The sequence below is a fragment of the Lagopus leucura genome, unplaced genomic scaffold (genome assembly GCF_019238085.1).
Source record: "Lagopus leucura isolate 7727_CA_CO unplaced genomic scaffold, USGS_WTPT01 Super-Scaffold_100017, whole genome shotgun sequence".
NCBI lineage: Eukaryota > Metazoa > Chordata > Aves > Galliformes > Phasianidae > Lagopus > Lagopus leucura.
Genome location: NW_024962271.1, coordinates 10,997,535 through 11,012,324, shown reverse-complemented (window position 1 = coordinate 11,012,324; position 14,790 = coordinate 10,997,535). Strand labels below are relative to the sequence as shown.

Below are 14,790 nucleotides of genomic sequence, written 5' to 3'. Positions count from 1 at the left end.
AGTGACTGCAACAGACATCCCCCGTTACCCTTATCTTCTCCCCCTTCCCATCTCATTTAGTTATTTAGGGGGAGTGTTACAGTTCCAGATAAACGTGTGTTTCCCACCTCTAGGGTAAACAGTATATTTGCACAGAACAGGTGCAATCATAATATGGCAAGGGATAAGGGGCATGCTGTGGGCGGGAGGAAGATAAAACCTGTCCTGAGCAAGATAAGCAACCACTTGCTGTTTAGATTTAGGTTCAGTTCAACCAAAGACAGGGAAAAAGAAGCAGGCTCAAAGATGAAAACCTCTCTTCTCTCTCTATTTCCACATGCTGAGTAGAAATACAGACACAGCTGAGTCTGCACTGCTGCACTGAATCCAACCACCTTGCTTTCTCAGGCTTTTCATTCTTCCAGCATCTAGATTTTTGGAAGAGTGAACAACACAGACATTCATACAAAAAATATACCACTGAACAGTAGGTAACTAACCTGTAGGGCTGCTCAAAGCACAAATCAGCACTATTTTCATAACATACTCTGTCATCAAAAGCTATTACAGAACTAAGAATTTTCAAGGAATTGTTTCAAACATCATAACAAAAATTCAAGAGTAAGTAATAATACAAGAATCACATTGCTCATTTTTTCTGCCAAAGGCAATGATTGTTCTTCCCACCTGATCTTCCGCAGCATTCTTCAGGTTAGTATTCCTCCAGAAGCAAAGAGATCTGCAAGCAGCTTCACTTTGGAAATAAAGCTCAGCCTGAGGCTGAGGGATGTTCAGTGGAAAGGACACACAGTACGAATATTTTTATTATGGTATAAAATGCCCGTTAAGTTTCAGAAAGCAAAGCCTTCCCATCAAATGGGGGGCAGGAGACACTAAATCCCATCCTCCTTGTTTAATGACTACCACTTAAACAGTAAGTTCTATGGAGTATGTGTTTTTAAACATCTTACTTCTGTGCACCATTTATTATGTGGGGATTTTAAGAGCATCTTCAAATATCAACCATGCAATATTGGTTACACCACCACATCTGTGCTTAACAGCCAAAACCAAAACTAAAACTAACACTTGCAATGAGGAAATTCCCTCCCTTGGAGGGTAAGTGTGAAAGCACCACTATGGAGATGTGCCTATGCTTTGAACAGGAAGCACTCTTCCTGCAGTTGTACCCTACCTCAGGGCACAACAGCAGCCAAACAAGAACTGTTCTTGTAAGAAAGTTTTGAAAAAATACAATAATAGGTTTTAAAAAAGGGCCCTTTACAGATTCACTCTGAAAGAAACCACCACCAGTGGGGTGCAAACTTACAAACTCTTGGCTTTTTAGTCATACTTTAAGCAATGCAAGCTTCAGAATTGTTGTACAGGAGTCACACACATTTATCACGCAGGCTACATGCCACAGATGCCTGGGTAGATACTTTTGGATCTTTGAAAGAACAGAAGCAGAACAAAGCTCTCCATGTTGTACTGCCCCACACACAGCTTGCACACCTCATGAGAACTGTTTGCACTGTAAGCTTTGATTGTCTATCGAGATACTGTAATTGCTGAACACAAATCTGTGATCAGTATCATTCTTCTTCTTTCATCTCATCCTCCATCTTTTATTTTCAAAGCTTTGCTTGGCAGCCAACCCCACTGTTTTCCACACTAACAGGCTACTGGAAACCTACATCATGTGAAGCACTGACTCACTATGGGAAACACTGGTGTCTCAACAGGCAACAGCTGAAATGAAGCAGATGCTTAAAGTAAATGATTCTGGAGCAGCTTAACTCTTGAGATTCACTCATACTAAGTTCAGTTAGCTGGTATGAAAACAGAAATAGTTATTACCAGAAACTCGAGATAATTTGATAGTTGCAGTAAAACTTGAGAATATGACAAAAGTCACTTTCCTTTAAAAAAAAACAACCAAAGAAGAAAAAACACAGCTATGCAGTTACTGCCTTGGAGTAAGACAGTTCACAGAAGAACTTTCCAAAACAGCAAAGGACAAAGTCACTACCACAGAGGTTATCACATTGACGATCAACATCCCATCAATCCCCAGAGCTGGGTGTAGCCACTGAGAAAGCACTTCTCAGACTGCATCTCTAAGGCTGAGCTGTGCACAACAGGTTACTTGTGGGTGTTACTGTCCTGAATTTTACTAAGACTCCTGCTTAAAAACAAATACAATTGTTGTTTGCTTACCATTACAGGCCGCAGAATTCATCAGCAAATGTAGTATTTCTTCACTCTACTGTGGTTCCTTTGATCATTTTGAAATTTCGGCAGCAGAGTGAGTGCAGCCCTGTCAGGTACGATCCCTGACACCAAACCTTTGAGACGTCCCGCACACCAACCTGCAACAAGGCAGACAAGGGCATTCTGAGGATCACCATCAGCACTAAGAATTTTTCTATCTCTTACCCTCTTAGCTCATGGAAGAAAAATACTATTCAGTTTCCCCACTGACAATGAAACTTTGGCCTAGAAAAATCAATACAAGAAAAAATTAAATATTTAACTATACTGGGTCAAGCTGCAGAATGAAAGTAACTTGTCTGAAATAATGATAGATGGAAATGTCTGAGATGAAGGCAAAAGACTGATGAGAGGTACTGTCCTGGTGCTAACTGATCTCAGTGCTTTGCAAGTAATGACAGCAAATGGGAGTCTGCTAAAAATGAAAGAATGTTTTTCTTAACTGACAGCATTCTTCGTAATAAGAGCTGTATGTTTTTCCAATAACTTTTATTACATATGAGATGAAACATCAGCAGTTTCATTGAATAAAACAATGTATAATTCAAAATAGCATAACATTCAAAGATCAACTTTTACAAGTTCCTTCCTTGCACCCTGCAGCTTTGAATGAAGGCTTATCGCAGTACTGCTAGCATGGAAGTGAATACATTCTGACTCTGCCTACTGGCTTTGTCTTGAGGCACAAGAGCAGGGAAGCACACTCCTAAGATGCGATGAACTGAAAATTTTATCTCCAGATGAGCAGAAGACACATTTAGTAGAGGTTCACTTTGGAGACTGAATAGCAAATGGAACTGCCAAATAGTCTGGCATGAAATGACCATGAATGGAAAGCGTTTTATTGTAAAAAAGGATTCAAGTAAACCTGCAGTAATTTTCTGTTAAACTCTTGCTAGTACATACACACTAAAATCACCGCTCAAAATAGGCACTCAGTTTTTCCACTTGTCTTAATTTCTTCTGAACGTTTCTTGAAAGCAGACAGAACTCTACAAAATACTGCAGGACTCACAGATCAACACCAGTACTTCCTATTTCTTGTAGAAAAATTTGCAACGTTTTCCTCCTTCATAGTTATAATGGCTTCAAAACTATCTGCTATAACTGAAACACTTAAGATTTTTATCAACTCCAGAGACCTTCCACTATGCAAGACATGTATGATCAAAAAAAAAAAAAAAAAAAGCATAATGTCTTATTTTATCCAAGTTTAACCCAGCCCTCAAGGTCACTCAAATCTTACTGCATAACACTGCAGTTCTCTCAGAGATTAACAGCTCACACATCTACTTTTGTGGCAGCAATATGCCACATTTGCACACTTCATTTTGGAGACTTCACAAGATCGGGTCATATAGCACCAATCACCTTCTCTCCAGTGGACAATTTCTGGATCTATAAATTTTTGTCAAGGATGACAAAGTACTGTCCTCTTCAAATAAAACAGTATTGTACCTCAAAGGCTTAAGCACAGTGTTATCAAAAAGCACTTATCTTCATTAGCCTAAAATAAGAAAGGATAACAATATACGTGTTAGAATGTTTGTATTCAGAGACACCTCTGTCCACGTGAACACACACACATCTGGACACAATTCTACTCAGCATCAAAGCCTCTGGAAGCATTTCTGTCACAATGGGCCACGTGTCCAGTACAGACATAAGAACGAGGACAAGTTGTAATCAAATCACATTACTTTCTGCACAGCAGCTAGCTTCAGCAAGCCACACCAACGGACATCAATTCATAAAAGTCAGGTGGAAACTGCAAAAGATTCTTAAGAGAAAGGTCAAGACCTTGACAAAGGCTGCTGACAGCCTTGGATCTAAAACAGAAAGGAAAAAAAATAAAAAAGGTAAACAACATCTCACAGAGTTGATCTATCAAGGGAGCTAGAAATCCACCGAGCACATGTATGCACATGTGTACACATAGATAAAAATAAGACTTTAACCTCTGTATGCCTTAATAGAGGTACATGTTCAACCTGGAATGCCCAAGCTAGTTTCCACTCACGCCCCAATATTTCTCTAGCATTAAGGATGACTCCCTGGTCATCAGCAGACAGACGCCTCGTGCTTCTTACAAATGGGTCAGTGCTGTCCAGGGATAGAGCCAGGCAGCTGCTTACTGGCACTCAGGTGGGACAGGGAGGGAAACACCTGACAGCTGAGGTGTTCCAGAATTGCATAACGCCTTTCAGAAAAACACACTGTGATGCTGTTTTGAAACCATCCAGAAAGAACACTGGTCAGAGATTCTGGAAGAGGAGAGAAAGAATTGAGCACTGATGTTTTCAGTATTTGTGAAGGGGCTTCATTCCTGTAATTTGTATTTGCAATGTATCTGATTAGCTAGTAGAGGGTTACATTAAGGACTATGCCAAATTCCCAAAATTTCACTGAATTCAGTTTTATTTTATTTCTTAAAAATGTTCCAGAAAATACGACTTTCCCCAAAGCCTCTGACAAAGGCTTATATGTAAGACTGACTTCACTGGCACCAAGCTGCTCATCTGGAAGCAGTGTCAGGACCAGGACCTGAAGGCAGCAAGTCTCATGGCAAACACCAGCACTGAAAACAGAGACAGCAAGCAAGAGAACAGATGTAGAAGACATCTACAAAGAGGAAAAAAGGTTATTCTGTTTTTGTAGCTGAAGCCTGTCAGCACGCAGCACTCTGCTGACAAGCAGCAAGTTTCAGGAAGTGATACGCAGGCTGAGTACTTTGAGCCTTTTCTTGATCAGAAAGACAGACAAACTTCCCTGCGCTCAGTGCTAACCACAGGCACCTACTGCCCTAAGAATGGGCACAGGCTGTCTTCCTTCTGACCGAGGCACATTTTAGCGGCTCCACCAAGCGCACTGCACCTTGCTGCTCTGACAGCAGCTCCTTTTCACACCTACCAATTTGCTGCTTATGTCCTGTTGAGCTGGTGGATCAATGGTGCACCTGCAGCACAGATCCGTTTTGATTTTGGTTTGGTTGTTTTCTTCTTTTTTCTATTGCTTTTGTTGTTGTTATTTTTTAAAAGTTTTTTCAAGCTAAAACTGTTACAGGGTGAAAAACCTGCAGCCGAGCTGTAATACCAATAACGACATCTCTTCTCTTTACTCTTCAGCAAAACCTTTTGTCTACTACTTCAATTTTCTTACAATGTTTTCCTTTGCTTTAGGTTTTTAGTATGAAGAAATCTGTTGTATGAAGAAGACAGAGATGAAAACAGTTGTCAGCCAATTTTGGAGAGAGTTCATTAACTTCAAGAAACAACAAATGTGACTTAACAGAAGCTCCAAGGAGAGGGACGGATTAGTTTTGCGTTACAAAATCCCAGACTTATCGTACTTTACCCAAAGGCAACACCTCCACAGAGTACAGACCTCCCAGTTACTTTCGTTTCCCCGGTTTTACTGAAGACATCTGCTCATTCATCACTCAGCAGCACAACTAACCTGTAGAAATTCACATTTCACTGTGGTTACAGAAATCATACAGAAAGTCTGAAAGTAGCAGTTCAGATTCATTTTTCTTCTACAAAGCACTCCCCTTCATGTCTTTCTCTTGGTCCAGTTATGAGATATACATCCAACTTTTGATCAGTGGCTTCTTTAATTTAATATTAATACAATCCATTACTGGGTTTGGATACTGTTTTGTAAAAAGTGTTCCCAATCTCCTTACTCAGACATTCTTACTGGTTCATTTGACGCCTCCACAAACTTCTGTAAAGAAGCACTGCAAGGTTTTTGGTTATCTATTTGGTTTGTTTATTAACTTCAATGAGTCTCAAGAATTTACCCTGGCAGTAGGTGTAACAGAAGTGGTGCTCCAGCCCTACCTTGAATGCTCATCCTACATCTGTACGGTTGTGGAAATACCTTAATTCAGATCAAATTAATCACAATCATATTGAGAACGAGAAAATTTTAAAGCAAATCTCTCATACCACCTTCGAACCGAAATACTGAGATTCGCTTGAAGTCCTTTTAGGCAAAATATAGTGACAGAGTGTTTAGCAGGGCCAGGTTTGGAATTCTTTTTTACCAAATCTACAACAAAATGCATGTTATTGGAATACGTACACAAAAGATTTCTTTCAGGAAATATGTAACTTGGGTTACTAAAATGTCACACTATACTTCAGTGTCTTAAAAGGCAGACACCATTTTGTAACGCTGCTAAAGTTATCACCTGCAGAAACTAGAGTCCATAATTAAGAACTCCCCAATATATTTCAGAAATCCTTAAAATACAATTCATATTCTCTTTTTTAAAAAAATAAACAAGCATAAATGAAGTAAACTAAAATTAATACATAGACTAAGATATTTCCTCCTACTTTACAGTTTAGCAGGAAAAAATCTCTTCCTTGTTATCCTAAATAGCAGTCTAAAGAAAGATAAATTGAGCTGATGCTTGGCTTTCAGCTTACTTTAATCAGCGACATATAAGGCAGCTTATTGGAGAAATGAAATAAATGCTTAGGAACAAAAGTCAGAACAAAACAGCATTAGATAAAACTGGGACTACTTCCTCTCCAGTACTACCTTCAAAATTACATTGAAAACCACAAGAAAAGCCAAAAGTGTATCGATTCCTCCCATAAAACAAATTTTAAACTTTCTAAACAACAGCAGAGCAGAGCATTGTGACTGCACTAGTTGCAGCTCCTGGTCAATCTGCAGTTCCCTCCTTCATTTCACCTCTTCTTACACTGGAACTCTGTGGCTACCAACATCTTACAGATGTCCCTCTGGATATGCCTGGAAAACAGGACTTCTATGCAAGGACTGATTCCTGCTCTCTGGGGAGTAATATTTCATTAACACAGGAACTATTTCCTGAAAGCAGGAAGTTTGAAGTAATAAGACACATGCAGAGCCCATCCCAGAAGTACTGCGAGGTCTCCAAGATTTTTTGCTACGATCTTTATTGCTCCAGCAGTTTTAAAGGTTTCGTAGCACTGCTGGAGTGCTTTTGAATTTCAGCAACTAGAGTTCTCAATCTGGTGCAAGAATGTAAGTAATTAAGAACTTAGCAACATTTAAACTATTTCTCATCTAGAATTGCAATTTTTTATAAGTAAAGGCAAGGATAGAAACACCATTACTACAGGCAGCTGCAAAGCACACATGACTCCTGCAAGATCTCACAGCTCTCCAGCATCAATGGCAGCTCTTTGCCAGAACCCAGCATGGCTCCAACACACGCTGTCCTTCTGTCAGCACGTTCCTACTGGCGCTCGTTGTACCTTGGCAGGGCTCATAGCAACAGGGCTGCACCAGCACAGACAAGATGTGGATGTACACCACAACTAGCCCCAGTGAAAAGCACTGCAGATCTGAGAGCTGTGGGATCTACTAGAAGAGACAGAAAATATGCCACGCTGATAATACAGTGATGCACTTCCACTAGTCATCCAGAACCAGGTCAGAGAGCATAATGAAATAAAAAGGGACAGAAATGACAATTTAGGAAGTAACCAAATCAAAATTGAGAAAAGGAAAATTTTTTTAATGAAAATATAACTATACAATGTAACTAAACTCCATAAAATCCCAAGTTTCTCTCTTATTGCTGGTGGAAGAAATACGTGGTTTTGGCTTTTTTCTTTTTCCTCTCCAAGTATATTACATCAAAAAAACTCTGACTAAAAATGGATTTCAGCAGTAGCTCCATGATCTGACCAAATGGTAGCATCCTAAAAGATAATCCATGATCCAAATTAGAAACACCAGGGGAAAGCAAGCAGCCATACATAGGAAAAGCATGAAAACCATGAAGTTCCTCAGAAGCAAACCTGGGAAGAAAACCTAAGCTTCACAGCTTGCTGGCAAGATCTTACCTGGTAAATCAGGGAGGTCCCATGGAAGCATAAAACACCCATTTAATTAGTGCCACGGCCATTTCCCTACTTTTCAAAATTCTGACTGCTTTTAACTATCACTTAAAGTGTCCGCTACAGTTTAAGAGCAGGCCTGAAATCCGAACATTGCCAAAAACCCAATATATTATTTTAACAACCACATCCTGTGGTTAAAACATAATAAATTGCAGAGGCATTTCTCCTGCCTGCAATCCCTTCTTTCCATCCTGTGCACATACAAATTCTCAAAGCCATCTGAAGCTCTCAGCCTATGAATGACAAGGATGGCCGCTGTGGTTAAAGCAAAGAGCTTTAACCCATTTTCCAACTTTCAGCCCTCCCAAGATCTCCCGCTGGCTGGCTCTGAGTGAGGCGTGCTCCCTTTTGTCTCTCAAAGGGGCCGAACTAATACCAGCACCCATCCACAAAGGTGCTGACAAAATAAATGAATACTTGAGACATTTTAAGAGTACAGCAGTCCAAAGCTTGTACGACACAAACCATTTTGGACTATAACAACGCAATACAGTAAACATCAACTTTTGCAATTAAACTTTTTGCTTAACTTTAATCTTATACTTGCAGAAATTAGCCCTGAAGGAGAAAGTCTGTTTGGCCGTGGCAGGAAGCACAATGCCAGGCTTTAAATATCACATAAAAATAATTAAGTTATTGCATCATATTATTATACTTATTTTTGAATATAAAATTAAATAAGAATGCATGTTAAGGATAACTGAATGCCAGTCATTCCGCTCCCAGCAATAGTCACGGCAGTTACAGAAACAGAGTCAATCAGCGCTGCAAATTCAGTTATGAAAGCGGGAAAAAGTCCTTCATTTATGGTTTAATCATCTGAGAATTAAAGGTGGCTTTTTCAATATACCTGAACAACAGCAAGGCAGAGCAGCAGATAAAATCATAGGGCTTCTTGCATCCCTTTCTCATATTTGTAACCCAACTACTACATTTTTTAATGTAGGGTTCAACCTGATTGGTAGATTATTGCCATTATTTCATTACTTCCAAAGTATAAGTTTCTGCTCAAGTAAATGAACCCTAATATAAGAGGCCAATGGCCTACCAGTGAAACGACAGGTACTGCTGCCAGGGATGTACTCAAATCCAAACAGCTGCTATGACAAGTTGGCAAGTTCACATTAATGAATCAACTCCCGCCCAACTCGCCTCCTTCCCTTTCTGGTTTAAATTAGTTTAGTGAACAGAACTCTAGAGAACTTCTGCTGCTCATTTTTAACAACTACACCCGTGGATCTGGCTCCAGCTCTGGGACAGGGGCTTTGCTGGTAACAGTTGTTCAAAAGAGCTTCCCCTTCTCTCCCTCCCCACTGCTTGCTCCTACCTTGTCACCACGCGACACTGCTGTTTCGTTATGAGCATGCAACTATTTCTAGGCCCACACTCAGCAAATTCAGCTCAAAAATAACCTACTGGCGCCTCTCGGTTCTCGTTCCTTTTCCCCTAATAAGCCCAGCAGCACAGCAACACAGCGCAGCCAGGGCAGATGCTGCGGCTGGCAGCAGGGCGAAGGCAGGAAGGAGCTGTGCCCCCTGCATGCCCTGAGCCCAGAGAGATGCTAGGGAAGGTTCAGTGATGGGAAAGGTCACCTGCTTGGGGAAAACAGGCCGCTCATGTTAGCAAGTAGCCAGGACAGTCTCTATTTTAATGCTTGCCACAGTGACTGCCAGTTCAGTTACAGCCAGTCCATACTCCCAGGGAAATACTCAAGAATCTAAGAAAGGGGAACCAATAAGTACACACAAGAGTAGCCTCCCCCCAGCCAGGCTGGCTTACCCCACTGAAATGAAGGCAATGCGAGGCGTGTTCCCCGAGCAGGGCGGAGGGCTGCGGTTGCACCACTTGGATGGAGCTGAGCAGCGGCACCGGTCTGGGCAGCAGCTCTCCTTCCTGTGAGTCAGTGCTGAGCCAGACGCTGCCCTGCAGCCATCCCCGCAGCTCTGTGCCGGCAGAAGCCAGGACTCTGCACGGGCTGCAGAGCAGGATCCACGCTTTTGCTTACTAGAAAAAGATCTGTTATTTTATTTTTCAGAAAGAGCAAGAATATATTGCTAATACTTTGGGCAAGTTCCAGCAGCCAAATTACCGTTAATGCCCAGAGCGCATTCTGCTTTTGCGAGGGGCCTCCCAGAGGAGCACCTAACACCTCCTGTACTCTTGTTAGCATCAGCGTTTTGCAGGCAGAAAAAGCCAGAAGAAAAGCGGACTTGCTAGGATCACCCTATCAACACCAACTGCATCTGCTGGCTGCCAGGTTTGTGCTTCCACCGCTTAATCATGCTGAGTGCCACCTAAAAAACAGTAACTTCACATGGGAAAAAATCCATTCTTCCATCTTAGACTGTCACATGGTAAGACACACACCACAAGTACCTGTGTGTAAGTGCACGTCGGGGGAGGACTAAATGAAGAAGTTTCACAATCAAAAGAAGAAGCTTCAGCTCATGCTTTTAATAAGAGAGTTCTTAGTGCAAACAGAGAAACATCAATTCTGTTGTGACTATTTTTATGTAAATACATTTTATATGCTTTACACATTTTTACACACCTACGCAAATCACAGAACCAAGTCGTCCTGCATTTCATTTCCAGTTTAGAAAGACATACTATTTCCCAATGAGAAAGAAAAAAAAAGGCACAAACATGTACACGTTTTGTATTTCTAACGCAACGCTCTCAAACGTTTTCATGTCCAAAAGTTGCTTTTACTCTAACAACTTCCTTCAGATATTTCTGTTGACACTTAATTAAGCCATTTAACGGTCTCTGACAAACTTTCAACAGGGAATACCATGATGCTTGAAAAAAGAAAGTGTCTCAAAGGCAAAAATTTAACAAATGAAGCAGAAATGCAATAGCCTGTGCGACGTGACAAACCCTGTATTCATACCTAACACGTAGCCTGCTTCATTCAGGAGCCAGCAGCCAAACATCTGAGGGTAAGAAAAAACACAAACCATATGCAACCCTTCAGTGACCTAAACCACGCACAGAACAGGCACATCTACATTTTTAGCTACTCTACACACAGCCATAGAAATGCTGTAACATTTAGTTAAACCACAGCAGGTTTGTAACAAAGGTACCAACAGTACAACGTCCCTTTGGGAAATGAATTGTGCAGGGTCACTTAAAGGTACTGAGCACAAATTAAGAGCAGTAGAAGAATAAGTTCTTATATTGAGATAATGCTATGGACAATGAACAAAGAAACTAACATTCACTGAACTCCCCACCCAAAACACTGATTTATGAAATCCTGAGTTCTTAGACAGGATGACGCACAAAAGTAAAAAAAAATAAAATAAAAATATAACAGCTGCAATCAACCATGCCAAGACGAGGAGATGTTTTGCATGCACTGTGAGCACTAGATGTCTGCATTATCAACATCATGGGTGAAAATAAACCTGTACCGTGAGCATAAAGCCAGAATGTAAGTAACCTAAAATAAACAAATATTAAGAGTTACAGAAAATGGTATTCACAACAGGAAATGCATTAACTAATACAACAATTATTTCAAGTTTTGTTTGACTTTAAGCTTCCCCAAAGGTTTCCTCTTGGCTGAGATGATGACTGGAAGCTAGCACAAAAATGCATGGAGAAACGTGTCATTTAAATAAAAGGCAACAATGCTGAATTAAGTACCAGTCTGCACGCAGTCCCCACCTTCCTTCCTGCAGTCTGCAGAGGGGAGGCCAGAGAGCTCTGCCCCAGAGCACAAGCAGATGGGGCCAGAGGTCTGGGCTCCCCACTGCTCCCAGGGATCAGCCACTCCTGCTCCGAGCAAACAAACGTCTCTCCCAGTTCATCCTTTTATGATCCCACAGAAGCCATTAACAGATCAGCCTAAGAGACAGCAAATATTTGGTGAATCTTCAGGAGCATCAAGGAACTCACTGACTGCATGGTAAATCTATACGAACGAATCCCCAAAGAGAAACGTGCTCACTCTGACTCAAATGAAACAAAAGAAACACCAGCATCTCATCAATAAAAAAACCAGAGGTTTGTTTCAATACTCCTGCTTTTAAGGTCCTTACAGCTAGTTCTTGTTCAGAAATTATTCACTTGCACATAAGAGGAAAAACAAGATAACAGCCCCAACACAACACCGTCTCACACGCTACCGAAACCCAGCATGTAACCTTGCTCATATATTCCTTCATTTAGTGTGCTTGAAATCTAGAATGAGTAGAGAAACATACACAAAAGTGTAAGTCACAGGCCCAATTAAAGTGCACAGAAGTTTGCAGCCTTCTCCATTAAGGCAGGAAGGAAGTTATAAGAATGATTTAGCCTCCTGGCTGACAAGCTTACAGCTTTATCAGAATATTTATGCTAGCTGACATTTTTAGTATAACACTACATCACAAAACTGTGTGTTTTAATCAGAGCTTTCAGCACTTGCCCACAGAGAGAAATTAAACTTATGTCAAGAACAGGTGAAAATTCAGAAAGCATGAGAAAGAGAAGCTGTACAGCATTAAAACGCTTTTGAAAAAAATTAGAGGGAAAAACAAACCCACTCAGTATCAGAAGTTATGGGGGTTCGTAACGTATAAAATCTCCCCTAACAACTGCCAATGTACAAACTATCTCCTCCTGTAAATGAAGCCAGAACAAACTGTCTCACGTGTGCCTTACATAGGATGGCAATGCACACAGGAGGCATTATGGCTCGTTCCTCAGCAACTTTCTCTGCAGTCATCCTCCCAGGTTTTCATGCGGACCAGTTACCTCCCCAGGCAGGGGCTAAGAACTACCAGGACCAAAATTACTTTGCTATGCCCCAACATGTCAGCAGACATACAGACTGCCTGACTGTGCACCATTCTGGAGAGGGAGAGAAAACACAGATTCAAAATACAGCTCCGCTGCACAAATTCCTTTGATTACGCATGATCTGACATCTACATTCTGAATGTCAATTGGATATTTCTAGTTCTTTGTAGGTAACATCCCTGTTCAAGACCCAGAGCCCAGTTAGGAGGATGGACTGTATTGCAACGTACTGAGGAAGGAGTGGTGCTCAGCCTCCACACTTGAACAAGGCATCATTAAAAGACCATCCGCAATTACCTGGGCTGTTCCCTAACAGAACAGGTGGTTAGTGCCCATAAAAACCAGTTTTTCAGGTCTGAACTCAAATTGCATGGTAACCACGCAACAGACCACCCAGGGGTTTGTGCCCAACAGAGGGCCAGGCAGCAGCTGAGGGAATGGTGAGAGAATCCAAGCTTGCCTGGATCCTTCTGCCAGGTAGAGATAGGCCTGTAGCAAGTGTGAAGCACAGAGATGCGAGCCCAGGAGAGCATCAGTCAGACCCCAGGAAACATGTCAAAAAAGGGAGGCTCAAAGAACAGCATGCAAAATTGTTCATTTTGCACTGACTGGAAATCTTCAGCATCACCTAAAAGCTTTCTTCAGAACGTGGTGCACAGTTAGCTGGTGTCTGTGACTGTCAGCTACCCCAGGCATCCAGGAGCCCAGTGGTACTGGTGGTACTGTGCCTCCAGAGCAATTTACTTGAAATGGCTACACAGTCAGTGCTGGTTTTAAGGCCCAAGCCAGCTGTTCCAAGGCTCAGGCCCAGTGAGCAAGCCTGCAGAGGCACTACACCAAGCAGCTCTGAAGCCCCAAAGTGCTCAATGCACTCATGTATGGGGGCACAGCACTACTGACTGCTGCCTTGCAGAGAGGGCCTCTCTGCCTACAACCTGCAGTCAGCCTGTTTCCACAAATGAGAGCCACAGTCAAAGGAATCATTCCTCTTCTACCCTCAGCCACCTTTTCCCGCTCTCGAAACCCCTCTGTTTCTAGTGAGAATGTTTTCACAGCGTGTAAGAACAGAAACACACCATCCTTTTTCCAACTATTCCAACTGCACACAGCGTTACTTAGCACAGCTTTCAGCACGCTGAATACACAGTGTGCCGGAGAAGTGCTGCCTCACTCCCTGGCTTGGTTTCAATGAGAAAATAAATTAACCAGCTTATGCATCCACACTTTCTGCAGCCAGCACTCCTCACAGACTTACCATCAAGTAGCATGATATTTTTTTTGGCAAGTGCTTCTTAAAACGCTGGTTATCCATCTGTAAATGCACAAGATCAAAGAATGATGCCCGGGACACCTGTACACAGAGATGAGAAGCCATCCAGAAAGACAAACAAGCACAGCAGCTTTTTGATTCTGTGTTCTCCAGGAATGACATTTTAGTTAGCTTTCTTCATGTGTAAGTTTTTTTCAGCAGCAGAGATAACTAAGAAAAGCTTAACCATCACTGGCAAGGGAACCATACCTCAGTGAAGTACAGCAGAATGCATTTCTGACAGCCTGGATGAATGTAGGGCAAAAATTGATTCAACATTTAAAACAAGTACTTAAGCCACTATGGTAAACCAGTTGAGCTACAACTACACCCAAATTCCCTGTCTAGACATGTTTTATCAACAGTTACAGAACACACACACAGTCAATATAACAAAGTGAACAGCTTGATTCTAAATCTGTCCAAAATCTAGAGGGGAAAAAAAAGCCAAAAAACACAACAAGACAATTATTTCATTCTTTCAATACATTATTCATGAATCCCAATTTAATCACCACTGTCCAGTAAGGC

The 14,790-nt window shown here is 41.5% G+C and overlaps 1 protein-coding gene across 1 annotated transcript in view; it reads right to left on the bottom strand.

Moving 5' to 3' along the window:
• Positions 1 to 11,955, bottom strand: part of ADCY7 (adenylate cyclase 7) — a 49,600-nt gene extending 37,645 nt beyond the window's left edge. Inside the window, exons 1-2 of the mRNA XM_042876929.1 lie at positions 11,835 to 11,955; positions 2,200 to 2,351 (exon numbers count right to left, since the gene is read on the bottom strand). The gene's annotated coding sequence lies outside the window, so the exon portion shown is untranslated. The remainder of the gene's footprint in view (positions 1 to 2,199; positions 2,352 to 11,834) is intronic.
• Between the last annotated feature and the right edge of the window lie 2,835 nt (positions 11,956 to 14,790).